Source organism: Protopterus annectens, chromosome 2.part1 (assembly GCF_019279795.1).
Source record: "Protopterus annectens isolate FY-2018-M chromosome 2.part1, PAN1.0, whole genome shotgun sequence".
Taxonomy (NCBI): domain Eukaryota; kingdom Metazoa; phylum Chordata; order Ceratodontiformes; family Protopteridae; genus Protopterus; species Protopterus annectens.
In genome coordinates, this window is record NC_056729.1 from 1,587,845,647 (window position 1) to 1,587,857,755 (window position 12,109).

Consider the following 12,109-nt stretch of genomic DNA (forward strand, 5'->3'; position numbering starts at 1 on the left):
TGCAAAGGCAAGCATGTGATTCATTAGCAGAGTATGTCAGAGGTCCAGGAAGGGATGTCTGAACGATCTGATGGCAGTATGCTCGGGGGAGGGGTGCTGGGAATATAGACAGACAAAAAGACAGTTATTCCAAATCCCAATGCTACAAAAAATGTGATTCATTTAGTGAAATAGCAAATTCTTGTCTCAGTTATAGGATAAATGTATTTTTGGAGAGGGGTTCACCTTCCTCATACCTAGTGTTAAGACTTGAGCCCCTACCACCTTGCTGCTAACTCTACAAACCAAGTTCAATGTCACTGTACCTTAGAGCAGGGAAATGCTCAAATACTACAATCTCATACTTAAATTCCATCACATTTGCCATTGCAATTTCACCATTTCAAGGATCACAGTTATGGTCCTCAGAATAAACAGAAACCTAAGCCTGGAGTGGGTTTTGGACCAAGATTCCTTACACATTCCTACACCTGTAATTTAAGTTCTCATCAGACATCAAACATTAACTCGATGGCTAGACTTGCACATAAGAACAAGTAGGCCGGTGCACAGATGCCACCTGGTGGAGGTCAGGTACTGCAACAGCAGAAGGGGTAATCATTAGGAGGATTAGCCTACAAAGCAAGGCACATACTACAGCTGGTTGGTTTTATGTGCATGTGAACTGGGTCTTGCATTCTAAACAATAATGCCACTACTGTGCACTGACTCAGGGAATGATGATTAGACATATCCAAAAAATCCAAATGAGTTATGGATGATTGCTTACCAAGTCAAACTCCTTCACTCTCCACTGCCTGCTGCAAAAAATGAAGGGCTCCAAAAGACAATGCTTTGTGGAAAAACAGCCCCTCCACTTACAGGTGTAGTGTGCTGAAGTGGCAATGCATGAAAAGAAGCGCGGGCTGACTGGTAACTTTGGGGAGTAGAATGACATGCCTAGGGATGTGTGTGTGTGTGTGTGTGTGTGTGTGTGTATAGATAGATAAAAAGATAGCTATATAAAAGCATGTTCTTCTTAAAAAAAAAGTACAGTGAATGCCATTGGCTTTTCCTAGCAAGATGATACCCACCTGGATATTATTTACTGTGATGCTGACATTAAGGTATGTGAATGCTGGACTTTACAGCTGATAACAAGGATCACGCCCTGAACTGTGCAAATAGCAAAACAGAACTGGTGAGCCCTAGGTATGCACGGGTTGCTGTTGTGTTGTGTTACAGCACTGTTAGTACTGGCATGCAGACATCTCCACATGCATGATATTAAGAACAATGTGCTGAATTGTGACAGTGGAGAAGATATAACTTACAAGGAACCACATGGGGGTCCTTCATTTTATTTCAATATTTTCTTAAATCACTCTTCTTCTTCATCTGGATGCCACCTGGGATGATGACAATTTTCTAAAATCACTTTTTTTTCATATCCATCTAAATGCCAACTACTGTATACCCCTTTACTTCATCTGTCTCTCCTCTCCTGAACCTCACCTCTCCAAGGTATCAATAAAAGCAAAGTGAATATAATACATTCCCCATATTTTCTACAGAATTTATGTCAAGATTCATTCCACAAGAAATAAACAAACACTGGCAAATAAATTCACTACAATCAAAAACACCTATGAAACTCAATTATGAGCCTATTAAACACAAAAATAAAACATAATAAAACAAAATACATAAACAAAACATTTTACAGGGCTTGTGCCTGCAACATTCTTCTTATATTAATATACCAACTCTTTAGTAACAAACCATGGAAAAAGGGCAAACATCATGCAAGACATATGTACATATGCATACACAGTATTTTGTTGTTTGTTGTGTGTAAGCATGCATGTGGTAAACATTGGGGGAGCGAGAATTTGCAAATTCACAACCCTAACTCAATTCAAGAAGTCTCAAGCAGTACTTCAGTTCTCATTGGTTATGTCCTTGCTCCAAGCCTGACTAAATCTTTAGTTATATTTGTGTACCAATACTGTTTCACTTGCAATTTATTTGTGTTGTAATGTCAGACTATTTCATAAGTTTGTGAGATTGTATAACTTACTTGTCTCTACAGAGTCTGACAACTGTTCCTAATTTGTACTATGTACGTTTTCTTTTGTAACTACCCTTGGAGCTTTTCTCCCCGGGCTACTGCTGAAAATGGACATGCATCTAGTTGGACTATCCCGGTCAACAAATGTAAAATAAATAAATAATTTGGAAAATTAGCATTTTCTAAATGCATGTTTTGCTCTTAACGACTTGACGTAGCAATCTCAGAACTGGTATACAGAAGGAAGGGATAAGAGGCACAACCAACAAGTGGTGCTGTGTGGGAAAAACAGTCCTAAAATGGCACCCTTCTAAATAAACACCCTCAAAGTTTTGGCAGGTTGCTTACATGTACTGCGTTGTGCTCTTCTACCAGCTACATTACACCCGCTTGCATTTCATCTTTCAACAGCATTTTACTATTTCTGTTCTCACTCCTCCAGTTATAAAACACAGGTATATATCTTTAAAATTATTTTGCCTATTATTTTCTTGTGAAGAAAAACAAAAGAGTAGTACTAAAAAAACAAATTCAGGAAGTATTGTGAGCCTAGAAAGATTCTGCCATTTATTTGCCATTTGTCCTTCAGATACATATATTACTGAGCTGAAGGATATTGCCAATATCCTGGCAGATCGATTCAGTGCCAACTTCACCCCCCCTTCTCACCCCCAAAACGGCCCATCTCAATACCGGAAGATTGCCAAATTCTGGTAATAATGGCTACACAGGTAAAAAACGCACTCTCCAAAGCTAGGAATACAGCATCCATGGGACCAGATGACATCCTGGGCTGTGTACCACATGAACTACAATATGAACTGGCACCTCACCTAAGTGTCATGTTTAGTCATAGCTTCACCTCAGGTTTCGTGCCCACTGAGTGGCGCAGCACTACAGTTATCCCACTCCACAACAGGGGAACCACCTTAGATCCCGGAAACTACCGTCCCATCAGTCTGACGAGCCTTATCTGCAAGGCCATGGAGCATATTATCATGGAACTTATAAAGAAAGACATTGGCAACCTTCAAACACTGGACCCCACCCAGTTTGGGTTTGTGAAGGGCTGATCTTGTCTCCTGAACCTGATTGACTTCTTCGAATCAGTCTCCAGAGCCATGGACAAGGGTAAAGTGTTCCACATAGCCTATCTAGACCTTGCCAAGGCCTTTGACACCACCCCCCCCACTCTGGAATCATAAATAAACTTACTAAGCTGGGCATTAATCCCTACGTCACCCAATGAGTTGCTTACTGATAGAACCCACACTGTAAAAGTAGCTGACTCTAAATCCAGCTCCAGACAAGTGACAAGTGGAGTACCTCAGGGTTCAGTCCTGGGACCTCTCTTGTTTGGCATCTACATCTCTGAAGTACAGGCCAACACTAAGGGACTCTGGCTAACAAAGTTCGCAGAAGACTGCAAACTGGGAGCCATTATTGAATCCCCAAATGATGTGGATACTCTACAAAAGGGCCTTACAGAAACAGATGCTTGGTGCCAGAGCCATGGGCTCAAGCTCAATGCCAAGAAATGTATAGTTACCCCCTTTGGGAAAAAACATGTACCCGTGAATTACCATATAGGTGGCAGTACACTAAACACCGAAAGTGTGATAAGAGACTTGGGGACACAGGTGGACAGTGGTCTCACCTTCGATAACCACATCGCCACAACAGTCAGGAAATCCTTCTATGTGGCGCACCTCATCACTAAGGGCTTTTCATCCAGAAAAAAGGAGGTCATTGTCCCACTGTACTCATCCCTCATTAGACCCATTATAGAATACAATGGTATTTGTTATGTACCTTTCAAGACATCTGCAACAACTGGAAGGGCCGCAGAAATACCTCACTAAAAGAATCACAGGCCTAAAGCAGATGCCCTACGCTGACCGCCTTAAAAAACTCCAGCTATACTGTCACATATCGTCTACTCAGAGGCGATCTCTGCTTAACATACAAGGCCATGTCAAACCCAGAGCTGTTGGACATGCTACACTTAAAGAAATCCCAATCCCTCAGAGCCACACGCTCCAGGGATCCAAACCTTGTCATCACAATAAACAAAACATGCTGGAGGGATAGGTTCCTGACCCAGAAACTCCCCAGACTCTGGAATAGATTGCCCATACATGTCAAGCAGAGTGCCTCTTTGGCCCTCTTCAAAAGGAACCTTGATGATTGGATGGGAGAAAGGAAATTCACCCCGGGGATCACGTCAGTTGCCCTGCTAGACAGGGGTCCAGGGAAGTAAATAGTGTGGGAAGAAATAGCCAGGGAATTGTTATGGCTAGGCTTGCACAGGCCCTAGGGCTGATAGCCTAGTACCGACCTATGAAGAAGAGAAAGACTGACCAACTGTGGGGAGTTGCACAGCTCGCTAATACACAGAACAGCGCTGTACAAAATTATGAAACAAGGGGTAGGCCGCTGAGAAAAAGACTTAACTTTATCAAAAGCTAAGCATGTGTTATGAAATTTATGATATTTAGAAAACAGAATTCACTCAATGAGCATTAGCCAACAGCCATTACACCCAAATTATTACTATTCCAAGTTCCTGAAATAATCAAAGTGGCACACTATTATGGCAAGTTGCAATTGTTCACTAAACTTTGGAAAGTCAAGCTGTGGGATAATTCACATTTTGTCACACCTGATAGTAGTCCACAATAAAAAGTAAGGAATTTAGAAAATGTGGGTGTGAGTAGGGCTTTGGCCACATGCCTAATCCACTGCCATCTTCAATTAAATGGACAGAACTATCCAAACAATGACTAAAATCATGAAAAACAGCAACAAAAGCTAGGTGGACAGTCATCCTGCAGTTCTGGAATACCAGAAACTTGACTACAAGGACTTATATGTATCAGCAGCACAATTATAAATGGGCCAAACACCAAAAAGTAAATTACCAATGCTGATACCTGAAAACTAGCACAGAGTTTAAAGGAAATACTGGAAATAAATCACCAGACACAGAAATAGTATTATCATAGAAAAGGCAGAGAACTAACACATTTACAGACTGGAAATACAGTAAAAATGCAAAGCCATGAAAAAATCCAAAATCCTAAGATGAAAAAGTTTGAAAAACAAACAAGCCACAGTGCTGTATTGTTTGTGTGGAGGATGGAAAGCTGTACAAAAGAAATTGCAAGCATTTGTATAACAAATGTGCCAAAGTTCAAGTCACAAGAAAATAAAGACCATGAGTATGACAGTAGGGACTCCCAGACACGCAAAGTTTTCTGTCTTGTGTAAACAATCACGTTAAATTCTGCATACATGGAAGACTACAAAAAAAGTTAGATAAGTATATAGAATGCCAGTTTCGTCCTGATAATCAGGACTGAAAGTTTAATTCACTTACCATATATATCTTCATAATTATTATTTTGATGTAAGCAGTGCATAACATGCTTAGTATATAGTTAAATTTAATTCTAAATAATGCAACGTAATACATGCTACCGTGTGTGTGTGTTTTTAACATTAAACAGGAGGAATAAGATAGAGATTATGTATCATCACTAGCTACATGAAGCTACAAAATGCCATACACATTTCTTCTGAGTTCACTAAGTATAGACCATCATACTTCTCAATACAGACCATCATACTTCGCAACTATCCTGATTGTCAATGAATGTCCAGATTTTTGTCTCATACCTGTGGATCGCTCCTCATAACATTTGTGGTTTTTGAGTAAATCTCTGAATATTAAAGTCACTAAATATTTACAGAAATTTGAGATTCAGACTTCCTAACCTTAAGAAAATGCATGCTAATAAAAAAAGTTATGTATTCACCATAATGTCCATCTCGTCTTCATTCTGTACTGGTTGGGTTCAGAACCAATCCTCAGTTCCGACTCGGCCTTATACAAAAGCTCAAGGTCTTTAACTAGCTCATGGCTTACACCCTATCCCATGATGCTCTAAGAAAATTCCCAGATCTTGTTTGCTGGTATAATAATAATATAAACATATAAAAGTCTACTACTTTAATAGCCAAGAAGAGGGTCAGAGAATATTAGTCGCAAAATTAATCCTCTTGGTCCTCCAGGAGCTAAAGGCTGGGGGAAGGAGGGTAGGATGTACAAATGAAGGCGAGATGGACAACACACATGGAACATTAGGGTGAGTACATAACTTCTTTATGTGATGTTGTCCCATCTCGCCTTCATTCTGTACTGGTTGGGACACAGTCCCCAGCAACATCTTTCTTGGTTGGCTCAAGGAAGAATATTCTTCAGAACAGTGGACCCAAATGAGGCCCTGTCCCTGGAGGACCCAAATGAGGCCCTGTCCCTGGAGGCCAAATCAACTTTGTAATGAGTAATAAAGGTAGGAGGTGTTGCCCATGTTGCTGCGGCACAAATGGTAACCATTGGCAGTTTAGCCCGAAAGGTCGAAGAGGTAGATATAACTCTGGTAGAATGACCTCTTACTTTGTTGGGAAGGTGTTTGTTCTGCGATTTGGAGGAGAATGTAATACAATCTGACAGCCATCTGGAGAGAGTGGTCCTGGTAACTGGGGCACCTTTTTTACAGTCTAAGGACACAAACAATTGGTCAGTCTTTCTAAAGTCCTTTGCTCTATGCAAGTAGAAACGCAATTGTCTATGTACATCTAGCTGAAGTAGCATATATTCTGCTTTACTGCCATAATTACAGAAGAAAACTGGTATTTCTATGTATTGGTTTAAGTCTGATTCTGAACATACTTTTGGTAGAAAAGACGGATTTGTTCAAAGAGAGACTCTGGCTTTGTGGAACAGAATACAGCGGGGTTTGATAGACAATGCTTGTAACTCCAAAATTCTCCTAGCAGAAGTGATAGCTATTAAAAGAATTGTCTTCCAGGTTAAAAACTTCATATCACAGGCTAATGCAGGTTTAAAGGGGGGGGGGGGGGATTCATACTGGATAACAACATTCAGGATCCATGGTGGTAGAGGTGGTTTAATGGGCGGTCTTAATAGAATGGTACCCTTCAAGAAGGCTTTACAAAGTCTGTGGGACATGACGTTGGGCCCCGCTTCGCCTATATGGAAATTTAAGATCACTGCTAGTTGAACTTGAATAGTAGCTGCAGCTGTCCTGTCGTGAAATAGTTTTACTAAGAATTCCAGTATGGAAGATATAGGGGCAAATAAAGGGTCAATACAATTTTCCAAGGCCCAGGAAGAAAATCTCTTCCATTTGCTGATATACAATTTTCTTGTCGAAGCCTTATGAGAAGAAATTAGGATTTGCTACACTGAAGGGGAAAGGTCCCATTTGCTGATATACAATTTTCTTGTCGAAGCCTTATGAGAAGAAATTAGGATTTGCTACACTGAAGGGGAAAGGTCTGTTAGTCTGGCTATGCTAGGAGTTGGAGCAGCCAGGCTGTCAACTTGAGGGTTTGAAGAGATGAATGGGGCATTCCTGATGGACGAGTCAGAAGATCTGGAACTGGGTCCAGAATCCAATGCTCCTCCTGAAGATGAGGCCAAAGGAAGGGAAACCAGATTTGATGAGGTTAGTAAGGGGAGACACGTATTAAGGTCCTTCCCAAAATGCTGGCTTTCTGGAGGACTTTGGGTATCAACAGGAAGGGAGGAAAAGCATAGAGGAGACCTGAGGGCCAATCGTGTACAAGTGCATCCCTTGTTGATTCCCCCAGAGGGGGGATTAGGGCAAGGCAGCTGCTGTATTTGGAGTTCATGGATGTGGCAAAAAGGTCGCAGCAAGGCTGGTGCCACTTTCGGAAAATCATTTCCACTACGTCTTGTTTTAGGGACCACTTGTGAGGCATCAGAATCACCCTGCTGAGTTTGTCTGCTATCACGTTGGATTTCCCTGGGATGTGCGTTGCTATCAGAAAGTGCTGGGATGAGGTCGCCCACTGCCATACTCTCACGGCCTCCCTGCAAAAAGGGTAAGACCTGGTTCCTCCTTGTTTGTTAACGTACCACACAACCAGCATGTTTGTCTGTCTGTATTGCAATAGTTCCTACCGGAAGAGAGTCTTGGAATGGATGCAACACTAGAAGCACTGCCCTCATCTCTAGGACATTCATGTTCAAATGGGCCTCGTGATCCTGCCAAGTGCCTTGGACTGTCTTTCTCAGATAATGCCCCCCACCCCCCAAATCTGGAAGCGTCCATAGTCACTGTGGCTAACGGTTGTGGAAGAATAAAGGGTAGCCCTAAAGTCACGAGTGGAATGAAGCCACCAACAAAGGTCTTTTCTGCAAGACTCTGTTACCCTGATTCAGTGTGACATGGGTAGTTCCTGCATGGACCACTGAGTGAACAGCAGCCGCTGTAGTATTCTCATGTATAGCCGCACTAATGGAATTACATTTACTGCTGCTGCCATGGTGCCTACACTTTTAGGGCTGCTCTTGCTTGAACCTTCCTCTTGAAAAGAAGGTCTACGACCCAACATCGGAGGGCTTCTACTCTTTCTGGGGGAAGCTTTACCATCATTTTTGTAGTACCCAAGTCTGCTCCTATAAAAATGATATGTTAAGATGGCAATAAGGCAGATTTTTCGTACTTTATTGTGATTCCTGAATGACAGCAGAGTTTCAATGTGGTGTCTCTTGCTTTTTAGTAGATGCTTGGTGGTGGTGGTGGTTAGGAGCCAGTCGGCTAGGTATAGAAATACTCTGAATCCTACACGTTTTAGGTGAGCCGTAACTGCTGCCATACATCTGGTGAACACTCTGGGGGCTATAGTGAGACCAAAGGGCAGAGCTCGAAACTGGTAGTGACTGACTCCCAGCCAAAAGCACAAATAACTCCTGAATCACCTGTCCATTTTTGTGTGGTAGTACACACAGCCTGGAGGTCTACAGAGCACATCCAATCATCTTTTCCCAAAAAAGGGAGTACAGACTGCAGTGTTACCATCCAGAACTTTGATTTTGTTACTGCTTTGTTCTGTCTGCTGAAATCCAAGATGGGTCTCCCAGTCCCCTGTTTTCTTTGGAACTAAAAAGAACCTCAAGTAAGTTCCGGATCCTATTTGGTCTGTGAGGACTGTTTGGATGACTCTCTTTCCTAGCAACTTCTGTATTTCTAGGGTTGCCCGTTTCCTGTGACTGGGTGGAACATCTGGGATGTTGTGTGTGTGGGGCAGGGAAGGAAAAGAGTATGGAGTAACTTCTGGATATGATGATGCTTTGTACCCAATTTGTCTTTTGTTATTTTTAACCAGGCTTCTGGGTACAAAGATGAGCGATCCCAAACTGCCTCCATAGATGGACAGGTGGGCCTCCTTTCAGGAGCGCTGAAAAGGCTTGCCAAGGAAAGATTCCCTGTCGCCCTGGTTTTGTGGACCCCTCTGCTGCATGGCCAGCATCTTCCATTATCGTTTCCCCCTCTGCCCCTAGGGGAAGAATCACCACATGTGTCTTGAAAAACTCTCTAGGATTTTCAAAACCACATGTTTCCTCCCTTTTGACCATTTGGATAAGGTCTAGAAAGTAGGGAAAAACAGATTCCTATGGCAGAGAGAGTTTTTCCTTCCTGCTCACACCTGGTTAGTGCGTCTTGGACTTTAGGCCCTAACAAGGACAAGCCATTGAAGGGGGCATTAACAAAGGAGGACTTAAAGGGCTCTGCAAAGTTACACAAGCGCATCCAGGAATTCCTCCTTAGGGAAATTCCTGAACCTGCTTCCGTGCCTGCTCCATCAGCTGCATAGGAAATGAGTCTCATTGAGGTGTTTACCACTAAATTCAAGGTGGAGAGCTGGGAGGAAACTTTACCTGATACCCTCGCAGCTACTGAACTCTGGAGAGCATCTCCTAGCTCCTTCAGGAGAGCTCTCTGCAATCTGGTAAAATGTGTCAGATAATTCAGGGACTTGAGTGCAAAGGTCGCTGAAGAAAAGGTGCACTTTCCGTATCTGTCCATCGTATGAGACTCTGTTTGGAGGATGGACAGAAGAGGACATCTCTGACAGTTACTTCTTGGTGGCCGCCACGACCATAACATCTACTGGGACACCTTTCGTAAGGAAAGTTTTATCAGCAAGGGAAGTAATGCATTTATTTGGCCTCCTGGGGACAGGCTCCACTGAGTCTGGAGACTCCCACGCCTTTGGACAAACTATGTCCATGAGTTCATCGAAAGATGGAGACACCCAAGTGGCGGAAGGGCGAGACCCAAAAGCCTTCAGATAGACAGACTATACCTCAGAAGGGTTGATGGGCTTCCAGCCACCTCTGTGCTCAAGTATTTCTATGATGTCTGCAAAGGAGATATCCTCAAAGTGTGACCGTGGGGACTCTTCTGACTCATCACGGTCTGTCTCAGATGTGACGGACTCCTTTGGGGAGTCCAAATGCTTCCTCTTACATAGTCTCTTATGAGGGACCTCTTCAGAAGGGAATTGTGGAAAGGTTTTGAAAGAGAGGGGTTCACCAAATGGGGTTTCATGAGGCCATGGATTTCCGCACCTGTGTGGTGCCTTTGGGGGAGGAATGACAGGACCGGAGAGTGGAGCTATCTAGTGGGGACAGCACTCTCCTCATCAGCTCAAAGGCATCTCTCGCCCATGATCCAAGGAAGCTCCAGGCTCCAAAGAACCAGAAAGCATTTCCGGAACTAAGGGTGCTGACTCAGAGGTGATGTAGGAGCTGAGCTCACCTGTACCGAAGCCCCGAGAGACAAGTTCGGATCCAACAAATGTTCGATCCGACTGCCCCCCCCCCCCCCCCTCTGAAGTCCCGAGTCGGGTCGGAGGAAGAATTGATGGTGACATGCCAGACTTGGTTTTGAAACCCTCTGGGTTGGCTCTGACAAAAGTTTGGCAAGCGCCGGTGTCCTCAAAAGTTTCTGCATCACGTGATCCACATAGTCATCTGAAAGGCTCCTGGAGGATCAAGAGGAGGGAGAAGGAGATCCTGAAGCTTGCAAGATTGGTGATCTTAACGTCAGAGAAACAGTCTCCAGTTCTGGGGACCAGCTCCGAGCTTGAAACACCAACGGTTCTGATACTAAAGGAGCAGAGGTGGAAGGTTTCTTGGGCCCGACAGGTTTCGGGTCCGATGAGGAAATTTTTGGCCACTTTTTAGTCAGCTCAGACTAAGCCTCCGATGAAGTAGAAGGATCTTTTATTACTACCACAAAGGAATACCAGTGAAAAACAGCTCTACTTTCCACCAAAATGGATTTTATTATACAAAATCTTTCTCTAGCGCCTCGGCCAATGCCTTTACAGAGTAAAAAAACTTTGTCTTCTAAAAACACACATTATATACTCCAAACATACTCCATTTCAATCAGTCAATTATACAATTTAATAAAACAGCCCTAAGCTGTCAATAAAATAATGTATAAAACTTTGCCAATTACATTCCTTATTAAGCCCTTTGGGCTGCAAAGTTTCATACTTCATAATAAGAATAGATTCCCTCTTTCTCAATACATATTTTAATAAATCCTCATTACCATACTGATGCTCTATTTGTTCTAAAACTGTAACTTTCATATCCTTTAAATTTCCCCCATGTATTAAATGAAAATGCTCCGCTATTGGACTCGACGTTTTTTTATTTTTCACATCCCTTATGTGCTCTTTTATTCTTTCTGCCAAACTTCTTTTAGTTTCCCCTATATAACTTTTACCACATGAACATTTAATTAAATAAATTATACCCCTGCTCAAAAAGGAGTAAATACTCAAAGTATTAACATTTTTTTCTCCTATTTTTTCTGCCTCTTATTATATATTGGCAGACTGAACATTTACCACAAGGAAAAGTCCCCTTCTTGGCAACAGTGCTTCCAACCCTCTGTACTGGTCTTCTACATCTCCCTTTTACCAGAAAGTTTTTGAGACTACGTCCCCTTTGGTACAAAACACTAATTCCATACCAAACAATGAGAGCACCTCACTTTTAATCAGTTTCCAGTAACTTTTTACTATCCCATTCAATTTATCTGAAAAAAACTGTATTTCGTAACAAAAAATATATATGAGAACTTTCTTTCTCTTTTCCTATTTTAAGCTCTCTTTTTGTTGTAATTTTCCTAGATGTTCCCACAT